General features: G+C 36.4%; 1 non-coding gene across 1 annotated transcript; it reads left to right on the plus strand.

The window, feature by feature from the left end:
- Positions 1-594: 594 nt before the first annotated feature.
- On the plus strand, positions 595-750 carry LOC112324193 (5.8S ribosomal RNA). The gene has a single exon (XR_002977942.1). It is a non-coding gene; the product is annotated as a 5.8S ribosomal RNA (ribosomal RNA).
- The last annotated feature ends 17,217 nt before the right edge of the window (positions 751-17,967 follow it).

A 17,967-nucleotide genomic window follows, 5' to 3' on the forward strand; every position in this document is an offset into this window, starting at 1 on the left:
TATAATTCTCGACTCCATTTATTTCCTGAAAAGCTAAGATCAAGATGGAACAGTCCATTTATTGTGAAACATGTGTATCCTTATGAGGCCTTTGATATTGAGAATCCAAAGAATAACAATGTTTTTAAGGTAAATGGACATCGTTTCAAAGCTTACTTTGATAATTTTCCTAGTGAAAATGAATCCATTGGTTTGAATGATCCTATATATAAAGGTTGATTATTTTGTTTTTTTCACATTGTTTTTGTGTTTCTTTTTGGTGTGATTCTTATTTTGCTAGTCTTTCTCCAACCCCGATCAAATGGCGGATAATGGTGTGAAAGATTAAGGTTGTTAATGAACCATGGAATTCCTAAAGATATTCATTGGATGATTGAAACAAAGGTCTGATTATCAGGTGAGTCTTCCAATACTTTTATTTCATACATGCCTGGGACAGGTAAAAGCACTTTTGCAAAGAAACGTCGTGCAAAACGACTGAAAGTCTGTCACCGATGTGCCAGATGGACTTGTAATGCAAAATGCCATTTTTTAGGAATGCTTTCTATAAACCATGAAGATAAAATACAATTCATTAAGGATGGCCTGAGTAAGGACTCTCGGCAACGGATATCTCGGCTCTCGCATCGATGAAGAACTTAGCGAAATGCGATACTTGGTGTGAATTGTAGAATCCCATGAACCATCGAGTTTTTGAACGTAAGTTGCGCTCGAGGCCTCTTGGTCGAGGGCATGTTTGCCTGGGTGGCACGCATCGTCACCCTCACTCCCCTCAGCTCATAAGGGTGGGGGCGGATACTGGTCTCCCTCACGCTTCCGCTCGCGGTTGGCCCAAAATCGAGTTCTCAGCGATGGTCGCCACGAAAAGTGGTGGTTGAGAGACCCTCAGACACGGTCATGCGCACGCCTGTCGCCCCCAGGATCTCCTGGACCCTCGGGCATCGACTTTCTAGGATGCTCTCATTGCGACCCCAGGTCAGGCGAGACTACCCATTAAGTTTAAGCATATCAATAAGCATCATGCAATTCATGATTAATGGCTTCATTTTCATAAAGAACATGATCGACTTAGTCTTGGGAATCTGACTAAAAACGACCCTGTTTGTCAGTTTTTAAGAAAACTGGATGGGAAGCTTATCCCCGACCCATAGAGGGCGTTTAAGCCATTCTTGGACGTAAAACCAAGGGAAGATGTGAGCCACAATCACAACTACTTGTATATACACATGCTTGTTTTATAAAAAAAAAAAAGAGAGAAAGTGAGACTCCAGCTAGCCTACATATAAGTGGTATGATTGCATTTTTAATTTCTCATCTATAAAATCTTCTCTTCCTTCCCTTCATTTATACTCAACCCATACATTCAACAGATATAGAAGTGTGTAGAAATGGCAGGCTCCTCAATTCCTAAAATAAAAAATATTTGTGTTTTTGGTGGATCCTGTCCTGGGAAAGAAAAAGAGTTTTTAGAATCAGCAAATCATCTTGGTCGGGTACTAGTTGAGAGAAAGATTCATTTAGTGTATGAGGGAGGCAACCTTGGGTTAATGGAGAGTGTGTCAATAGCTGTATTTTTAGGTGGCAGTCAAGTTTTGGGTGTCATTCCAACAGCTTTGGCCAAAATGGACATCATTGGAAAAACAGTTGGAGAGGAACTACAAGTCTCCACAATGTTTGAACGACTATTTGTAATGTTTGAACATGCTAATACCTTCATTGGCTTACCGGGTGGTCTGGGCATTTTAGAAGAGATATTCCATATTTTCTCTTGGGCCCAATTGAACATTCACCAGAAACGTATAGGTTTGCTAAATGTTAATGGTTTTTATAATAATTTACTGTCTTTTCTTGATCATGTTATGGAACAACAATTTCTAACATTTTCAGCGCGACAAATCCTTATCTCTGCTGCTACTGCTGAGCAATTGATTGATGAACTACAATCTTTCATCCCTCTAGTTGATTCCTCTATGAGTCGACTCAATTGGTCAATCACGGAACGTCGTAAAAAGCTTAGATTGGATTTAAGCCTTAGTTTGTGAAAACTTGTGTCTTTTGGTTTTATTAATAGCATAATATTTATGTTTTGTTATTTCTTATATTTGTTTAAGTGTGTTTCAGGTTTGTCAGTAGTCGTTGTTTTAGGTGATGTCTTCTATACTGTATCTTTCTACCTTAAGACATTGAGGACAATGTCTCGTTTTGGTTGGGGGGTAAGGGTAGTTTATAAAAATACTAACTATTTTACTATTATTAAAACTATTTGATAGAACTGTTGTTGTTAGTATGGCAGGGTAAGGAGGAATTCTATTGACTCTTGAGACGCATCTTAGTAATCATTTTCCAATGGTTATTCGTAACAAGGTCTATCATAACACTTCTTGAAATATTCAGGTTTACAAACTCTCACATTGTTATCACTTGAATCTGCTTATATACTCATTTAACAAGTATTCTTAAATCTTCATTTTCATACACACACTTTAACATATGATTGTGGGTTGCACATTGTATTATTACATTATTTATGTTCTTTTGTTAAAGGTAACAACTAAGGGAAAGGGATAGTATATAATTTGCAAACAAAAACAAAAACAAAAACAAAAACAAAACAAATTGATAATAAAATGAATAAATAAAAAAGTAGATAAGTATGGTTTCGTAGCCTCCTTGACTTAAGCAATTAAGCCTGAAGGGGTGTTTTAACACCTACTACCCTAAAGTCAACTGACTTGAGAGCTATTGGCCCAGTGCTTGTTACATGAATTAAGGAGAAAGCTTAAGGGAATCAAACATTGCACTATCTACATTTTAGTATCTGCAACCCGAGTTACTAAGCTCGAAAGGGTGTCTCAACACCTAATGCCCGGTGTGGGAGTCATTAGCCGAAAGCTTGTTAAATGGGTTAAAGATGCATTGTGTTTTAAGTTATATGTATATATATTAAAAAAAATAATAATAATCTCAACCCAAGGAAGTTAACCTTAGAAAAACATTAGAACAAAATATTGTTTTCTTCCAAAAAAAGCCTCATCATCTATGTTTATTAATATTTTGTTTAGGAAGTATGAAGCAGATATATAAATTTAATGAGAGTTTGTTTATTTGGATAGATTAATGGAAGTTGAATGATGAATGCCTTGCTTTTGAATGTCGCAAATTGTTTTAATGCTTTAATTACTAGGGACTAGTAATAAGCTGGTTGGGGGTGTGTGATTAGTACTTAAAAGTGCATTTTTATCAAGGTTTTATATCATCATATTGCACTTAAAGTATCATTAAATTTCCTAACTTAAGCATGCTTTATAATAGCAAGTACGATAACATAAGACATCTTTAATTTATGGTAAATGTTCATTTTGAATGCAGGTTTATCCCATAACTCAAAGGAATGATTGATGTGATTAACTATTAAAAGTAAAGAGACAAAGAGAGGACTAAGCTTAGAGAAGAGATGCTGGTTGAATTCAAACTAGAACACCATTCGGTTATTGGATCATAACTAGAGTTGTAGACCTTGGATTTAGGTCTTGTTTATCTTGATGGAAAGCTAAGACATATGTCTAAAACTTTCATGAGAGTCCAAGATTCAAATCTTCCATTTTCAAGTTCAACTATTAGCATCAAAAAAGATGTTTGAATCTGTTCTGTAGCCTAGACACTGTTCAGTGTTCAGCCCATATCTCAAGTTCTAGAAGTCCAAATGAGCTCTGGTTTTTTTTTTTGTTGAAAAGCTAAGACAATTGCCCATAACTTTTATGAAGACTATGTGCTCAAATTCTGATGTTAGCAATGATATTTTGGCCAGCCAACAATGTCAATAACCAGCCACCAACTAAATAGTTAGTCATCTAATCAATAGTTCTGAATTTTAGCATATAAAAGGAGGCATTTGCCATGTATTTAAGCATCTTGTTTTTGAGATCAAGATCATCTTCTTGCTTTCTCTCTTTGTAATGTTCAAGTTTTCTTTCATGCTATATTAATCTCTTGTTTATGCCTTTTCATTTCCTTTCTATACTTAGTTAACTTATATCATAATCATGTTCTTATCTTGTTTATTCATGTTTCTCTTCTTCATAATGTTTTGCTAAGTTTATTATGTCAAGGTGAAATGTTTTCACTAGTGGTGTTAGAATATGTATAATATGAACTGAACATGGACTTCAATGTTTATATCCAAGAAAGTTTGCTATTAACATGTCTTATCATTTTTATCTTATTCACTCTTAATATCTTGCTTGTTAAATGGTTAATCTAGATTTATGTATTTATGTTGTATAACACTTGGTACAATAAATGCTTGATCCTTCATAGTCTTCGGCCGACATCTTTGTTATGAGAGGAACTTGATTTGTTGTTAATATAAGTTAACATCAGGAATACCTGACAATATTTACAAGTATGGTGTTTCTTAGATAAGATGATTAATATGATCATGTTAATGATTTATAATGAGCTAATAATGATAAATCATCCAATTGGATCCTCCTTTGTGTGTGGTTTCTAGTTGAGTAATATAAAGAGTTTATATTATATTTATTTGAAATACCATTAATGGATCCTCTAACCTTGACAACTGTTTTAATCTTTGATTAAATCTTTACATCAATATCACATCTCAAAAGTTCTCTTCAACTTTTCTCCTTTTATTATTGATAATTTATATAGTTCACCTTTCTGTGGTTCGATCCCGGTCTTGCCAGGTTATTTATTACTTTGACACTCCTGCACTTGGGATAAGACATCAACTCTTTGATCGTGTCAATGACTAGATAGAAAGATTAAGGAGAATGGGGGCTGGATGGGGGGACCTATTCTAGAAACATTGACAAAAAAGAAATGGATGAACATGATGAACAAAACCTAGACTAAGGGCCACCCAAGGGAAAAAAAATTGGAAAAGGATGAAATGAAATGATAAAACCTGAAATTTGTGACCTTGTTTAACTCATGGAAACATGCATGAGCTGAGCAGAGGTAAAAATTGATGTTCTTGATAATTTATGGATTTAGCATGCATGAGTGAAGAGTTGTGTGAAAATAAAATGGAAGAATGTGCAGAATTATGATCTTGTTGAACCCTTAGGATGATAACTGAGTTGAAATAGAATTTGTGTTAATGTTAATGCTTTGATTTTATTATGAGGTTAATGAACTTGCATGAATATGGTTCAAGTGAATGAGAATGTGGTTGCGACATGATTGTTGTGATTATACTTGTGTTAATGACATAAATTATCCATATATGGTGGATGAAATTATGTGAAAATGTGTTGAAATGATAATAAATGTGCAGAATTGTGTTGTTGTTAAGCCTTAGAGGCATGTTGAAACTGAAGTGGAAATCACACCATGTTAATGCCTTGATTTTTGCATAGGTAATGGATGAACTAGTTTAATTAGAAATCAAATGGTTAAATGTATGATCATGTCATGTTGTTAGGATTATATTTGTGTTAGACTTGATAAAATGCATGCACAAAATTGAATAAAATTGGGCAACCATGTTTCGGCTATGAAGAGTAAAACTATAAATGACTTAAAAGTTGCTGACGATTACTAAATCGACAACGACATAGATTGCGTTGACGATTTCTAGGTCAGCAGCAACTCAGTTTTTGTCAATGATTTTTGTATCAATAGCAGGACGTGTGCGCTGATGAATTCTGTGTCAGTAGCGAACCAGTTTCCGCTGCCTAATTATGTTGTCAGCAGCGAATCAGTTTTCACTGTCGAATTATGGTGCCAGCAGCTAAACCGTTTTCACTGCCGAATTGTGGCGTCACCAGCGAACCAGTTTCGCTAACGATTCTGTGTTCCAGCGAATCAGTTCGCTGGCGAATCTGCATCACTAGTGAACCAGTTTTTGCTAACTAATTTCTACAACAGATTTACGTATATGAATTGGTCTAGTGACTAAAATGATTGCATTGTGTGATTGTGTAATATGTGGAACACTTGAATGTGAACATATGGATTCTTGAAATATGTATGGTGATGAGTCAAGTGATTTCAGAATGCAGATGAGCTGATTTGTGACCATTGATGTGTTAGGTGGTGCGACCGAGCAGGGACACCCCACATGAGGAACATGTAAGTGGTTTCCATCTTTTTCTTATATAATGTTAATGTTATGAAATGATTTACTTGTGGATGATTTATTATTGCATTATGGTGAATGTTAAACCAACTATGAAATGTTGATCGAGTTCTTGATGAATTTTGGAACGATGATGAAATGTTGATTGAATTCTTGATGAATGATGAAACAACGATGAAATGTTTGATTGAATTCTTGATGAATGTTGAAACGACTATGAAATGTTACTTTAGCTGGTGATTAAATTCACGTAACGGCATCCGAGATGGATGGTCGGGTTTTTAACGATGATTAGCTTCAGCTAATGGCATCCTAGATGGATGGCCGGGTCGCGTTCATGATTAGCTTTGGCTAATGGCATTCTAGTTGGATGACCGAGTTAATTATGATGATTGGCTTCAACTAATGGTATCCAAAGGAGATGACATGTTAGATTTTGTGATTAGGTCTTAAGTGTTATGTTGAATATTTGTCATTCGACACTTCTGTAAGGACTTGTAATGAAAACTATAATGGAACATGGATGTGGATGTGCAAACATGTAAATATGATGTTATGAATATATTTATGTGATATTCTCTTTTATGAGGATGTTGTGTTATGAAATCACATGAGGATTGTATGAAAGAATGTACTAGATGTGTAAAATTGTCATTCGGTAATCGTGTGTAAACTCGTGTTGATAACAAGACTAAAACATGAATGCAAACGTATGAGTATTTCAATATGATGTAATGTAAATGTATGAATATGAGAATATAATATTATAGGCATGTATATTGAGTAACCGTTTTATAGGAATGTTGATTTACGAAAAATATATTCGTATGATGCTATGATAAGGAAGGGAACCTAATTACTATTTTATGGAATGTCATTGTGAGAAGTATCGATAACTTAATGGAAAAACAATTCCACTAATTTTGGCTTTGAAAAAGCCGGGTCGTTACAGTAGATGCCATAACACGATATTCTGCTTCGGTTGAAGATTGAGAAACAATAGATTGTTTCTTGTTCTTCCAAGAAATAAGAGAATCACCTAGAAAGATACAGAAACCGATAACAGACTTACTATCATGATCAGCATCAGAGTATGCACGCAGCTGCAAGGAAAAGGTAGATGAAAGTACAAGACTTTGAAAGACTGTACCACGAAGATGTCACAAAATACAAAGAATAGTTGCCCAGTGAACTGTAGTAGGAGAAGCAATAAACTGACTAACAACATGAACAACATATGCAATATATGGACGAGTAATAGTGAGATATACCAAGCTCCCAACAATAGTACGGTATAAAGTAGGAGCTATCATAGGTAGACCAATAAAAGAAAAATACCTTACGTTAACCTCAATGAGAGTATCTACAATATTTTTATCAGTAAGTCTAGTCATCTTAAGAATATCTACAACACATTTCAACTAAGAAAGAAGATAACCTCTAGGTGAGTAAGCTACCTCAATACCCAGGAAATATCGAAGATAACCTAAATCCTTCATTTCAAACTGTCTAGCTAATTCCGTTTTCAAAATTGAAATACCATCAATGTCATCACCAGTAATAATCATATCATCAACATATAAAGACAGAATAATACGACCTATATCAGTGCACTTAATAAAACGGGTAGAATCATGACTACTAGAAACAAATCCAATAAACGAGATCACAACAGAAAATTTCTGAAACCAAGCACGAGGTTCTTGTTTGAGACCATATAACGCTTTCTTGAGCTTAGAAACATACCCAAAGTCATGTGAAACACCAGGAGGGGGTGCTATATAAAATCTTTCTTGAAGATCTCCATTCAAGAAGGCACTTTTAACATCAAGTTGAGAGATGTGCCACTAACAAACCGAAGCTACAATAATAAGACTATGAATAGTAGTCATTTTTCCAACTAGGGAAAATGTCTCCTCATAATCCGTACCATATTGTTGCATATTGTTGAGAGTATGTTTTTGCAACTAACCTAGCTTTGTATCGCTCAATAGACCCATCAGAATGAGTCTTGATCTTATACACCCAACGACAACCAACAACACTCTTACTAGGAGGTAGAGGAATCAAATCCCAAGTATCTATCTTACGCAAAGCAAAAAGTTCCTCATCCATAGCTTGCTGTAAAAAAGGATCAAGAATTGCATTCTTCTAGGAAGAGGGCTCAGAGAGACAATGAACAGAAGCTAAAAAGAAGTAAAGGATAAAGAATAACAAGAATAAGCAAATTCTAGTAGTTTATGGATGTACAAATGTATATGGATTGATGTAAAGGTGGATCCACAATCTTAGACGAAGCTTGGGGGGTTGTAGATGAGAATGGAGCTTCAGGTGTGCCAGAGAATAAAGTGTTAGTACTTGCATAATGATTAGTACAAATTGGTCGAACATGGGAAGGGGTATCTAAGGTACTAGGAACATGAGATGATAAACTATCAGAATCCTCAAAAAAAGGATCTATACAAATAATATCAAGTCTAGTCAAGCTATGAGTAGTAGATGGAATAGAAAAGAAAGGTATATGCTCGAGAAAGACAACATGACGAGATATATAAAGTTTCTAAGTTATTGGATCAAAACAATGATACCCCTTTTACCTTCACCATAACCCGGAAAGACACAAGTAGTAGATCGAGAGGACAACTTATTGCGTTCAATATAAGGATGAAGAACGAAACAAGTACAATCAAAAACTCTAAATGAGGAATAATCACGGACATACCCATATAACTTTTTAAAATGAGAAAAACCTTAACTATGAGAAGATGATATTGTATTAATCGAACTTATAGCAGTAAGGACAACTTCTCCCTAAAACTCACTAGGAATAGAAGCAAACAACAAGAGAGAATGACTAATTTCGACAATATGCCTATGTTTTCTTTTAGTAACACCATTTTGCTTAGGAGTATCTGTACACGATGTTTGGTGAATGGTTCCATTTAAGGCAAGCAACTCACATAATTTATTAGAGGTGTATTCCTCACCTAAATCACACCTAAAACATTTGATAATGATAGAATGTTGAGTTTTGATAAGAGCTCCAAAGGCTGTATATATCTCAAAGAATTCATAATGATGTTTCAATAAATAAACCCAACAATAACGAGTATGATCATCAATAAAAAAAACATAATATCGAGACCCTCCTTTTGTGGCAACAAAATAAGGTCCCCATACATCATAATGAATCAAGTCAAATGGGAAAGAGAAAACATAAATACTTATATCAAAAGGGAAAGCGAAAAATTTCACCAGTTTACATCCACTACAATCAGAAATATCACAAGGTTGCAAATTTCCTAAAGCTCCTATGGGTGCCAAAAATCTCAAACGAGAAGATGAAACATGACCTAGATGAAAATGCCATAAATAAAAACTAGAAGATGAATGACTCAAATGAAAAGAAGACAAATCAATAGTAGTAGCAGCAACAACTGACATCGGCTTTTCCAAGCCCAAAACGACAGTATATATATATATATATATATACAGACACACTTGACACACATCGTGTTGGTAATCGGTGAACTTGTTCTCTCTCATTATCAAGATACAATCTATACACCAACATTAACAACATTTCATTTAAAAGTGAATCTTACATATACACATAATATTATGTTTGCATAATTATAAGTTCATATTAAAAATATACTATATAGTCATCACAAATTTAAACAGAAAGATCTAATAATAGTTATACATTCAGTACATTAATTCGTACAAACTACATCATGATTTAGAATGCAACTACATGATTCCTTGTAAAAGTAGGTTCTTGTGTATTGGGTTTTCTAAGCACCTCGTTGGTGTGACGTCCTTGCTGCAGTACAAAACAATTATAAGACTATGATTACTTAATAATAATAAGCAGTCTGGCAGTTTAATGAAGCATTAACATTATCCTAAGTTTGAAGCGTAACATTTGTAGTTCCTTTATGTACTTGGTATGCACAGCTTGTAGTACATATAAAGGCATCAATTCTTGCAATCAACCATAATCTTAAATCCGGTTATCCTCTTAAGTCATCATTAGCTGAAGTTAATCATTCACTAGTCCTGGCCATCCACTTCAGATGCCATCAGCCGAAGCTAATCAATCATTTGTCCCGGCCATCCATTCGGATGCCATTAGCCGAAGCTAATCAACCATTTTTCCCGGCCATCCATTCAGATGCCATTAGCAGAAGCTAATCAATCATTTGTCATCCAAAGCTAATCAATCATTTGGCATCCATTCGGATGCCATTAGCCGAAGCTAAGCAACCATTTGTACTGATCATCCATTCGGATGCCATTAGTTGAAGCTAATCAATCATTTGTTAACATTTACCCATTTGGCAGTTTGATATCTATACTGACACAATACGGTAACAATTCATGATAAAGCATTTCATAAATCAACGTTATGAAAAAGGAAGGTGGAAGTCACCTACCTGCTCCACCTACGAGCTGTTCTTTTCCTAACGATGGTCACAAAGCAGTACATTTGTATCTTTGAATCACATTCATCAGCATACTTATTTCAAGAGTTCATATGTTCACATTCAAATGTTCCACATTTTACACCATTATACTATGAAATTGTTACAAGCATTTGAGTCATTTTTGCCCGGGAGGCCTATTGTAGAAATTGGCAGCAAAAACTGATTCGTTGCAGGCCGTGCAATTCGGCAGCGAAAACTGTTTCGCTGCTGGTGCCACAATTTCAGCAGCAAGTCACAAATTCGCTACAAACAATACAACTTCAGCATCAAATCACAAATTCGTTGCAGAACACAAAATTCAGCAGCGAATGCAAATTCGCTGCATAACACACAATTTGACAGCGAATGCTAATTTGCTACAAACAACTCAATTTCGACAGCAAATTACAAATTTGTTGCATACAATACAACTTTGGTAGCAAACCCCAAATTCGCTGCAGAACACACAATTCGACAGTGAATACTAATTTGCTACAAACAACTCAATTTCAGCAGCGATTTACAAATTCACTGCAGACAATGCAATTTGACATTAGGTTTCAGCAAAGTCACATGATTTTTGCATGAACATACACACACACATGCAATAATCAATTCCAGCACATAATCTGTCACAAAAGTCCAGTAGAATACACACAAGCAATAATGAATTCCAGCACATAATCTTTCATCAAATCTCAGCAGAACACACAAATTCGCTGTAGAACACACAATTCGGCAGTGAATACTAATTTGCTACAAATAACTCAATTTCAGCAGCGATTTACAAATTCGCTGCAGACAATGCAATTTGACATTAGGTTTCAGCAAAGTCACATGATTTTTGCATGAACATACACACACATGCAATAATCAATTCCAGCACATAATCTTTCATCAAATCTCAGCAGAACACACAAATTCGCTGCAGAACACACAATTTGGTAGTGAATACTAATTTGGTAGAAACAACTCAATTTCAGCAGCGATTTACAAATTCACTGTAGACAATGCAATTTGACATTAGGTTTTGGCAAAGTCACATGATTTTTGCATGAACATACACACACACATGCAATAATCAATTCCAGCACATAATCTGTCATAAAAGTCCAGTAGAATACACACAAGCAATAATGAATTCCAGCACATAATCTTTCATCAAATCTCAGTAGAACACACACATTGAAATCATCAATTCTAGCACATAATCTTTCATCAAATCCCAGCATAACACACACATATGCATTTTGGCCAACCCCATAGCTAAGGTTAGCCCCCTACCATGTTTTGTTCTTTCCATTTTATACATTTTTCTTCGTTAGATGTTATGGAAATTTGCCTTATTTTGTCTCTGTTTCTTTGTCCTCTTAGTTGGTTTTAGTTTCCTTTACAACTAGCTTAGGGGTCTTAGGTCAATTTTCTTAGGGACTCCTTCATCATTTTCGGTTCTAAGTTTCAAGAACAAGGGGGAGGAGACTACATGACCCATACCTTTCAGATCTAAGTTTATCTGGATAGTTTGGTAGAGTTACTTCTCTCCTTCTCCTAGTTCTCCTTCTCCCTTTTTCTCTCTTGGTTCTCTTTCTTCAGTCAGTTCCTTCCCACCCATTCCAGCCCCTTTTCCCTTCTTTCTAAGCATTTGTTCAGCCTCCACTCAAGATCTCAACTCTTTCTTTCTCTCACACGTTCATAGAGGTACTCTCTGCTAGTTTTGGTTCAGTTTCCGTTGGGAAGGCAAAAGAGAAAAGAAGTATGCAGCTGGACATGTAGCTGCTACTGGCAGACTTTGGGAAGAGGAAGGGTCACCTTCTCTCTCCCTCCTTGCATTTATACTTCATATTAAATGAGGTGGGGGTGTTTGGGGTTGGTTTAGATGTGCTCTTGTCCCTATTTTGGTCTGTCCAAAATCGGGTTTACCCCTCCCTCTTAGCTCCTTAAGACAACTTGATTGTTTCCTAAACTTTCAATTAAACTGCATCGTTGTCGATTCAGAAGTCACGGCAAAAACTGCATCGTTGTCGATTCAGAAGTCGGTAGCAAAAATAGCATAGCTGCCAATTCAGAAATCAGCAGCGAAAACCGTGTTGCTGCTAATTCAAAAATCAACCAAAAAAAGTGTCGCTGCCAATTCAAAAATCGGCACGAAAACTGCATCGTTGTCGATCCAAAAATCAGCAACAAAAACTGTGTTGCCGCCGATTCAGAAATCGACAATGAAAATTGTGTCGCTGCCGATGCAAAAATCGGCAGCGAAAACAATGTCGCTGTCGATCCAAAAATTGGCAGCGATGGTGGGGTTGTTTGGACTTTCATTTTTTTTTGGTGTTTACATTCTCCCTCCCTTAACATGAATTTCATCCTCAAAATTTAAGAGGTTTCATGATCCATACCTAGTAGTTCAAATAAATTAGGGTACTTTTTCCTCATTTCAGACTCCCTCTCCAAAGTTTCCTCTTCTATTTGAGCATTTCGCCATAAGATTCTGATGATGGGGATCTTTTTGTTTTGTAGCTCCTTCACTTCCTGATCTAGTGTCCTTATGGGCCTTAATTCGAGCGTTAAATCTTCCTTGACTTCTACTGGAACATGAGGTAGGATCCTAGCGGGGTCCACGTCAGCCTTCCTTAACAAGGAGACATGGAACACATCATAGACCTTGGCTAATTATAGGGGCAAGTCCACTTTGTAGGCTACTGGCCCCACTCGCTGAAAGATTTTGAAGGGTCCGATGACGCGGGGAGTTAACTTCCCTTTCAATCCAAACCGTAATATGTTCTTCCACGAGGCTACCTTCAGGAATACCTAGTCCCCTGCACTGAACTCGAGAGGTCTCCTCCTCACATCAGCATACTTCTTCTGTCTATCCCGTGAGACTTTGATGCGATCCTTGATGGTTCTCACGTTCTCCATGGTGACTTGAACCAACTCTATGCCATACAACTTCCGGTCCTAAACTTCTTCTTCTCAACATAAAGGAGTCCTGCACCTCCTACCATAAAAGCTTCATACGGGGCCATCCCTAATATGGCTTGGTGACTATTATTATACGTGAACTCCACCAATGTTGTTTGTTCCTCCCAGTTTCCTCTAAATTCTTGCACACATGCCTGCAATAGGTATTCCAAGACATGGATGACTCTTTTCAATTGGCCATCAATTTGAGGGTGAAACGTGGTGCTCATGTCCAATCTTGTCCCCAAGGCATGTTGTATGCTCAGCCAAAGTCGAAAAGTGAACCTGGGATCTCGATTCAATACAATGGACACTGGAATCCCATGGAGTCATACCACCTCGTTTATGTAGATCTTGGCAAACTCATCCAAAATATATAGTTCATTCTCCCTACGGCCTGTCCCAATCAGCTTTTTAGACTGCAGATCCTGTACACAACAAAAGAAAGAGGAAAAATGACTAAATAATCACCAAAATCTAAGTTTCGGAATAAGATAAACATTAGGGAGAGATAAGTGAGGTGTGACAATAGAACCAACACCTGCTAAGGGCATTGAAGTGTCATCAGCAGTTATAACAAGAATGGAGGGCGAAGGGGACACAAAGGTAAAAGATGAAGAATGTCATAACCTAATTTTTGAACAAATAATAAAAATTGAATATAGTTGACGATGGGATTATTAAATTTGAGAGTCAATTGATCAATAATTGAAGAATTAAAAGTTGAAGAGTTAATTAAGGACCAAATTGAACAATCCGGGAATTAAGGACTGTTTTGTAAACAGTGGTATAATTTAGGGATTTAGGTGAAATTAATCCAATGGCAAAATTAAAAGAATTTATTATTATTATTTGGGATCCAATTGTTAAATTTCCAGAAGCAGGGGTCAAAGTGAAAATTTCCATTTCTACGGAAATGGCACCGTTGCTGGGGAACAGTCATGCGTCTTCTTCATCCCGATTCAACAGGGAAGCTGGAAAATCGGTAGCAAAGCCGACCCAATCGTGACCACGTTCTCTGCCCACAATCCCGTTCGTGGAGGGATAACAGTCCTGCAAAGGCAGGACTGGTTTAGGGGCAAGCTCTCTAGGCCTTATAAAAGGCAGAGCAAAGTAGAGGCCAAGGGACAAAAAAAAAACCAGAGGAAAAACCTAGAAAAAAAAGGAGGAAAACGCAAGCAGGAAAAAAAAACTGAGGGGAAGAACACGAAAGAAGAAAACAGAGAGCACGAACGAAAACAGAGAGAGGGAGGGCGACCGAGAACAAAAAACTGGGGGAGTGAGAACACGAAAAAGCCAGGGGAACGAACGAAACGGAGACGAAGGAGCAGGAGGGAAGAACACTGGGAAAAAAAAAAAGCAGAGCAAAAGAAAGAAAAACAAAAGCAGAGTAAAGCCACCGAAACCAGAACCATTGTTGCTACTGTCTTCGGTATTTCCAAAACCAGGTAAGTAAGCTTCTCTTTCCCCGCTTTTCATTTTAATTCACTTCCTTTATCTGCTCATGCACGTGTGATTTAGTTCACGCGTGCTTCATGTTGCCTAGCTGGGTCACTAGCTTGGGCCAGTGCCTGGCCGGGCTAGTTGGGTCTAGCCCGACCCCTATGGGCTGAGCTAGGCCCAGGCCCAAAAAAAATAAAATAAAAATTTGTGCATGTATAAATAAAAAAATATAAATATTTTTTTTTATTCATTGACGCTAGAGTCATGAATAAAAATACTGATTCAAATTTCTTTCATTATATTTTATTTAGCTACATAAAAAATAAAAAATTATGCATGCGTAAAAATAAATTTATTTTATTTGTTTATTCACTAACGCCAGAGTCATGAATAAAAAATACTAATTTAAATTTATTTTGTTTTTATAGCTACGTAATATTTACCAACGCTAGAGATGAAAGTATCCGTAGTTGAATATTCACTGGCGCCAGAGTCAGGAATATTACACGCAAACCATCATAGCATAAACCAACAAAATGTTAGCAATTTATGACAAAACTAGCAATGCAGCCTGCCTCAGGCAGGACGTTTAAGGGGTGATAATATCTTCCCTTTTGCGTAACCAGTCACGTACTATAGAATCTCTGCTGACCAGTCAGGGTTCCTAGTGACCATAATACTAGGTGGCGACTCCTTAAACAAGACCATTCCCCATTAAAGAACGAGATGCCAGAAATCCGTTCTTTCCATGAAAATTTTTAAAGCCGTCGCGATGTCGGGTGCGACAAAGAATATAGAGACATATAATGTGAAGCACCAGAATCCAAGACCTATTCAAAATTTGACATACCTGAAGAACTATGAGGCAATTGACTTATAGAAGAAGCAGACATTGCTTGTGGATGTAAGGAGAGAAACTTCTGAAATTGCTTAGCCAGAGTACTAGGATCGGTGATAGGGCCTGATGAAACTACTGTTGTAGTATTGTTGTGGGACATTGAGCCTTCCAATGACCTTTCTACTTATAAAAATTACACTCGTCAAAGGCAACCTCTGTGTAAGGCTTATTTTGATGATTAGAGAATGACTTGGAGGGTACTACTAGTATAGATGAATTTGAAGTAGAAAGAATTTTCTTTTTAGAATAAGACCGGATATGTATTTCTTCAGCCAATAACCCACTAACAATAGAGTCAACAGAAGGCAGTGAAGAACGATGTAGAATTAAACCTCCGAGTCCTTCAAAATCACTGTGAAGTGCTATTAAAAATTTTACCAATCATTGTTGTTCCCTACGATCAATATAGGCACTAAATGCCTTTAATTCTGCCGATTCTATAAGAGCCAATTGATCCTAAAGATTTGTCATTGCAGAATAGAACTCCTGAATACTCATATTCTTCTAGTGAAGAGCTCGTATGTCATTCTCTAATTGATATTGTTTTGTAAAATTTGATTGCATAAATAACCTTTGCAGATGATCCCAAACCTCCTTCGTTGTCTCATACTTCGCCAACTACGTACCTATGGAATGCTCAACAAAATTGTTAATCCAAGTAATAATCTTTGTATTGTTTGCTTCCCATGCATCTATCAAAGCAACATCCCCTTCCTCAGTATTCTTAGGTACCACATAGGTTCCACTCACATATTCCCACATCTTTTTACCATTAAAGAAATTTCGCATTACATAACTCCAATATAAATAGTTCTTCCCATCCAACTCACACTCACAGACTGAAGCGAATCATCTCTTTCAGTAGCCATAATCAATAATTACATAGAACCAGAATGCGAAAGCAGCGAAGAACAAAATACCAAATTGCACAAACTGAATAGATATTGCAAAAACTAAACAAATATCTTCTCGAAGTTATATGATTACTCCAAAACAAAAAATTGTAGAAACAAAATGCAAATACCAAGTTACAGAAACTAAAGAGAGGATGAAATACCAAGTTGCAGAAACTGAAGAGAAGATGAAATACCAGATTTGCAGAAACTAAAGGGAAGAAAAAAATACTAGATTTGCAAAAATAAATCGAATATTACTCAAAACAAAACCAAAAATGATCAAACCGACAAGATTGTGCAGCCAAGTCTCTTCAAAATCCATCTAGTTCTAATTATTATTTCTATTTCTTTTCAGTTTTATCGCATATTAATTTAGTCTTTTAAAAAAACCAAACTGATTAATTATTCTATTCATTAATGTTTTTTTATTTCCTTGGTTAATCCTATATATTCGAATCTAATAGATAACAATGTTTTCAACCATTTTTAAAGTGTATTTGTAGTTGTTTTTTTTTTTCCTTAGGACCATTGACCTGCCTTTTGGTTATGTGGAAAACAAGAGGGAAAGGCAGAGAACTCAAATCGATTGGAAAGTTATGGTACGATGACAAACACTTCAAAGCTAGCTTGTTAACGTATAGTTCCTCCAGCCCTAACAACTAACACTAAGCATTGTCACAACCATTGCATCTGCTTATAGAGTCTTTGAAGACAAGTTCTCCTTCTAAGTTTCAAATCTTCTTTGTAGAAATAAACATGCACAATTTTCCTTTCAAAGTTTCAATATATTTATTTGATTCATATAATAATAATTTTGTGTTGTAGCGTCACTACCAGAAAACCGGAGAAAAGCAACGGAATTACCGACGGAAATATTCCGTCGGTAATTAATACCGACGGACATAATTCCGTCTCAAAATCGGTCGGTATATACCGACGGAATCATTCCGTCGGTAATGCCGTCGGTATATACCGACAGAATATTTTCGTCGGTATATACCGTCGACTTCACCGACAGAATATACATTTCGTCTGGAAATACGCAACGGCATGGTGACGTCAGGCTATTTTACCGACGGAAAGTACCGAGGGATTCAAACTATGATAGCCGTACAGTGACGTGGCGATGTCACCGACGGCATCACCGACGGAATGAATCCGTCGGAAAAAGCCATTATATGCACCCACCTGCCGACACTCTCA

This window comes from Populus trichocarpa, chromosome 14, assembly GCF_000002775.5.
Source record: "Populus trichocarpa isolate Nisqually-1 chromosome 14, P.trichocarpa_v4.1, whole genome shotgun sequence".
In the NCBI taxonomy this organism is placed as follows: Eukaryota; Viridiplantae; Streptophyta; class Magnoliopsida; order Malpighiales; family Salicaceae; genus Populus; species Populus trichocarpa.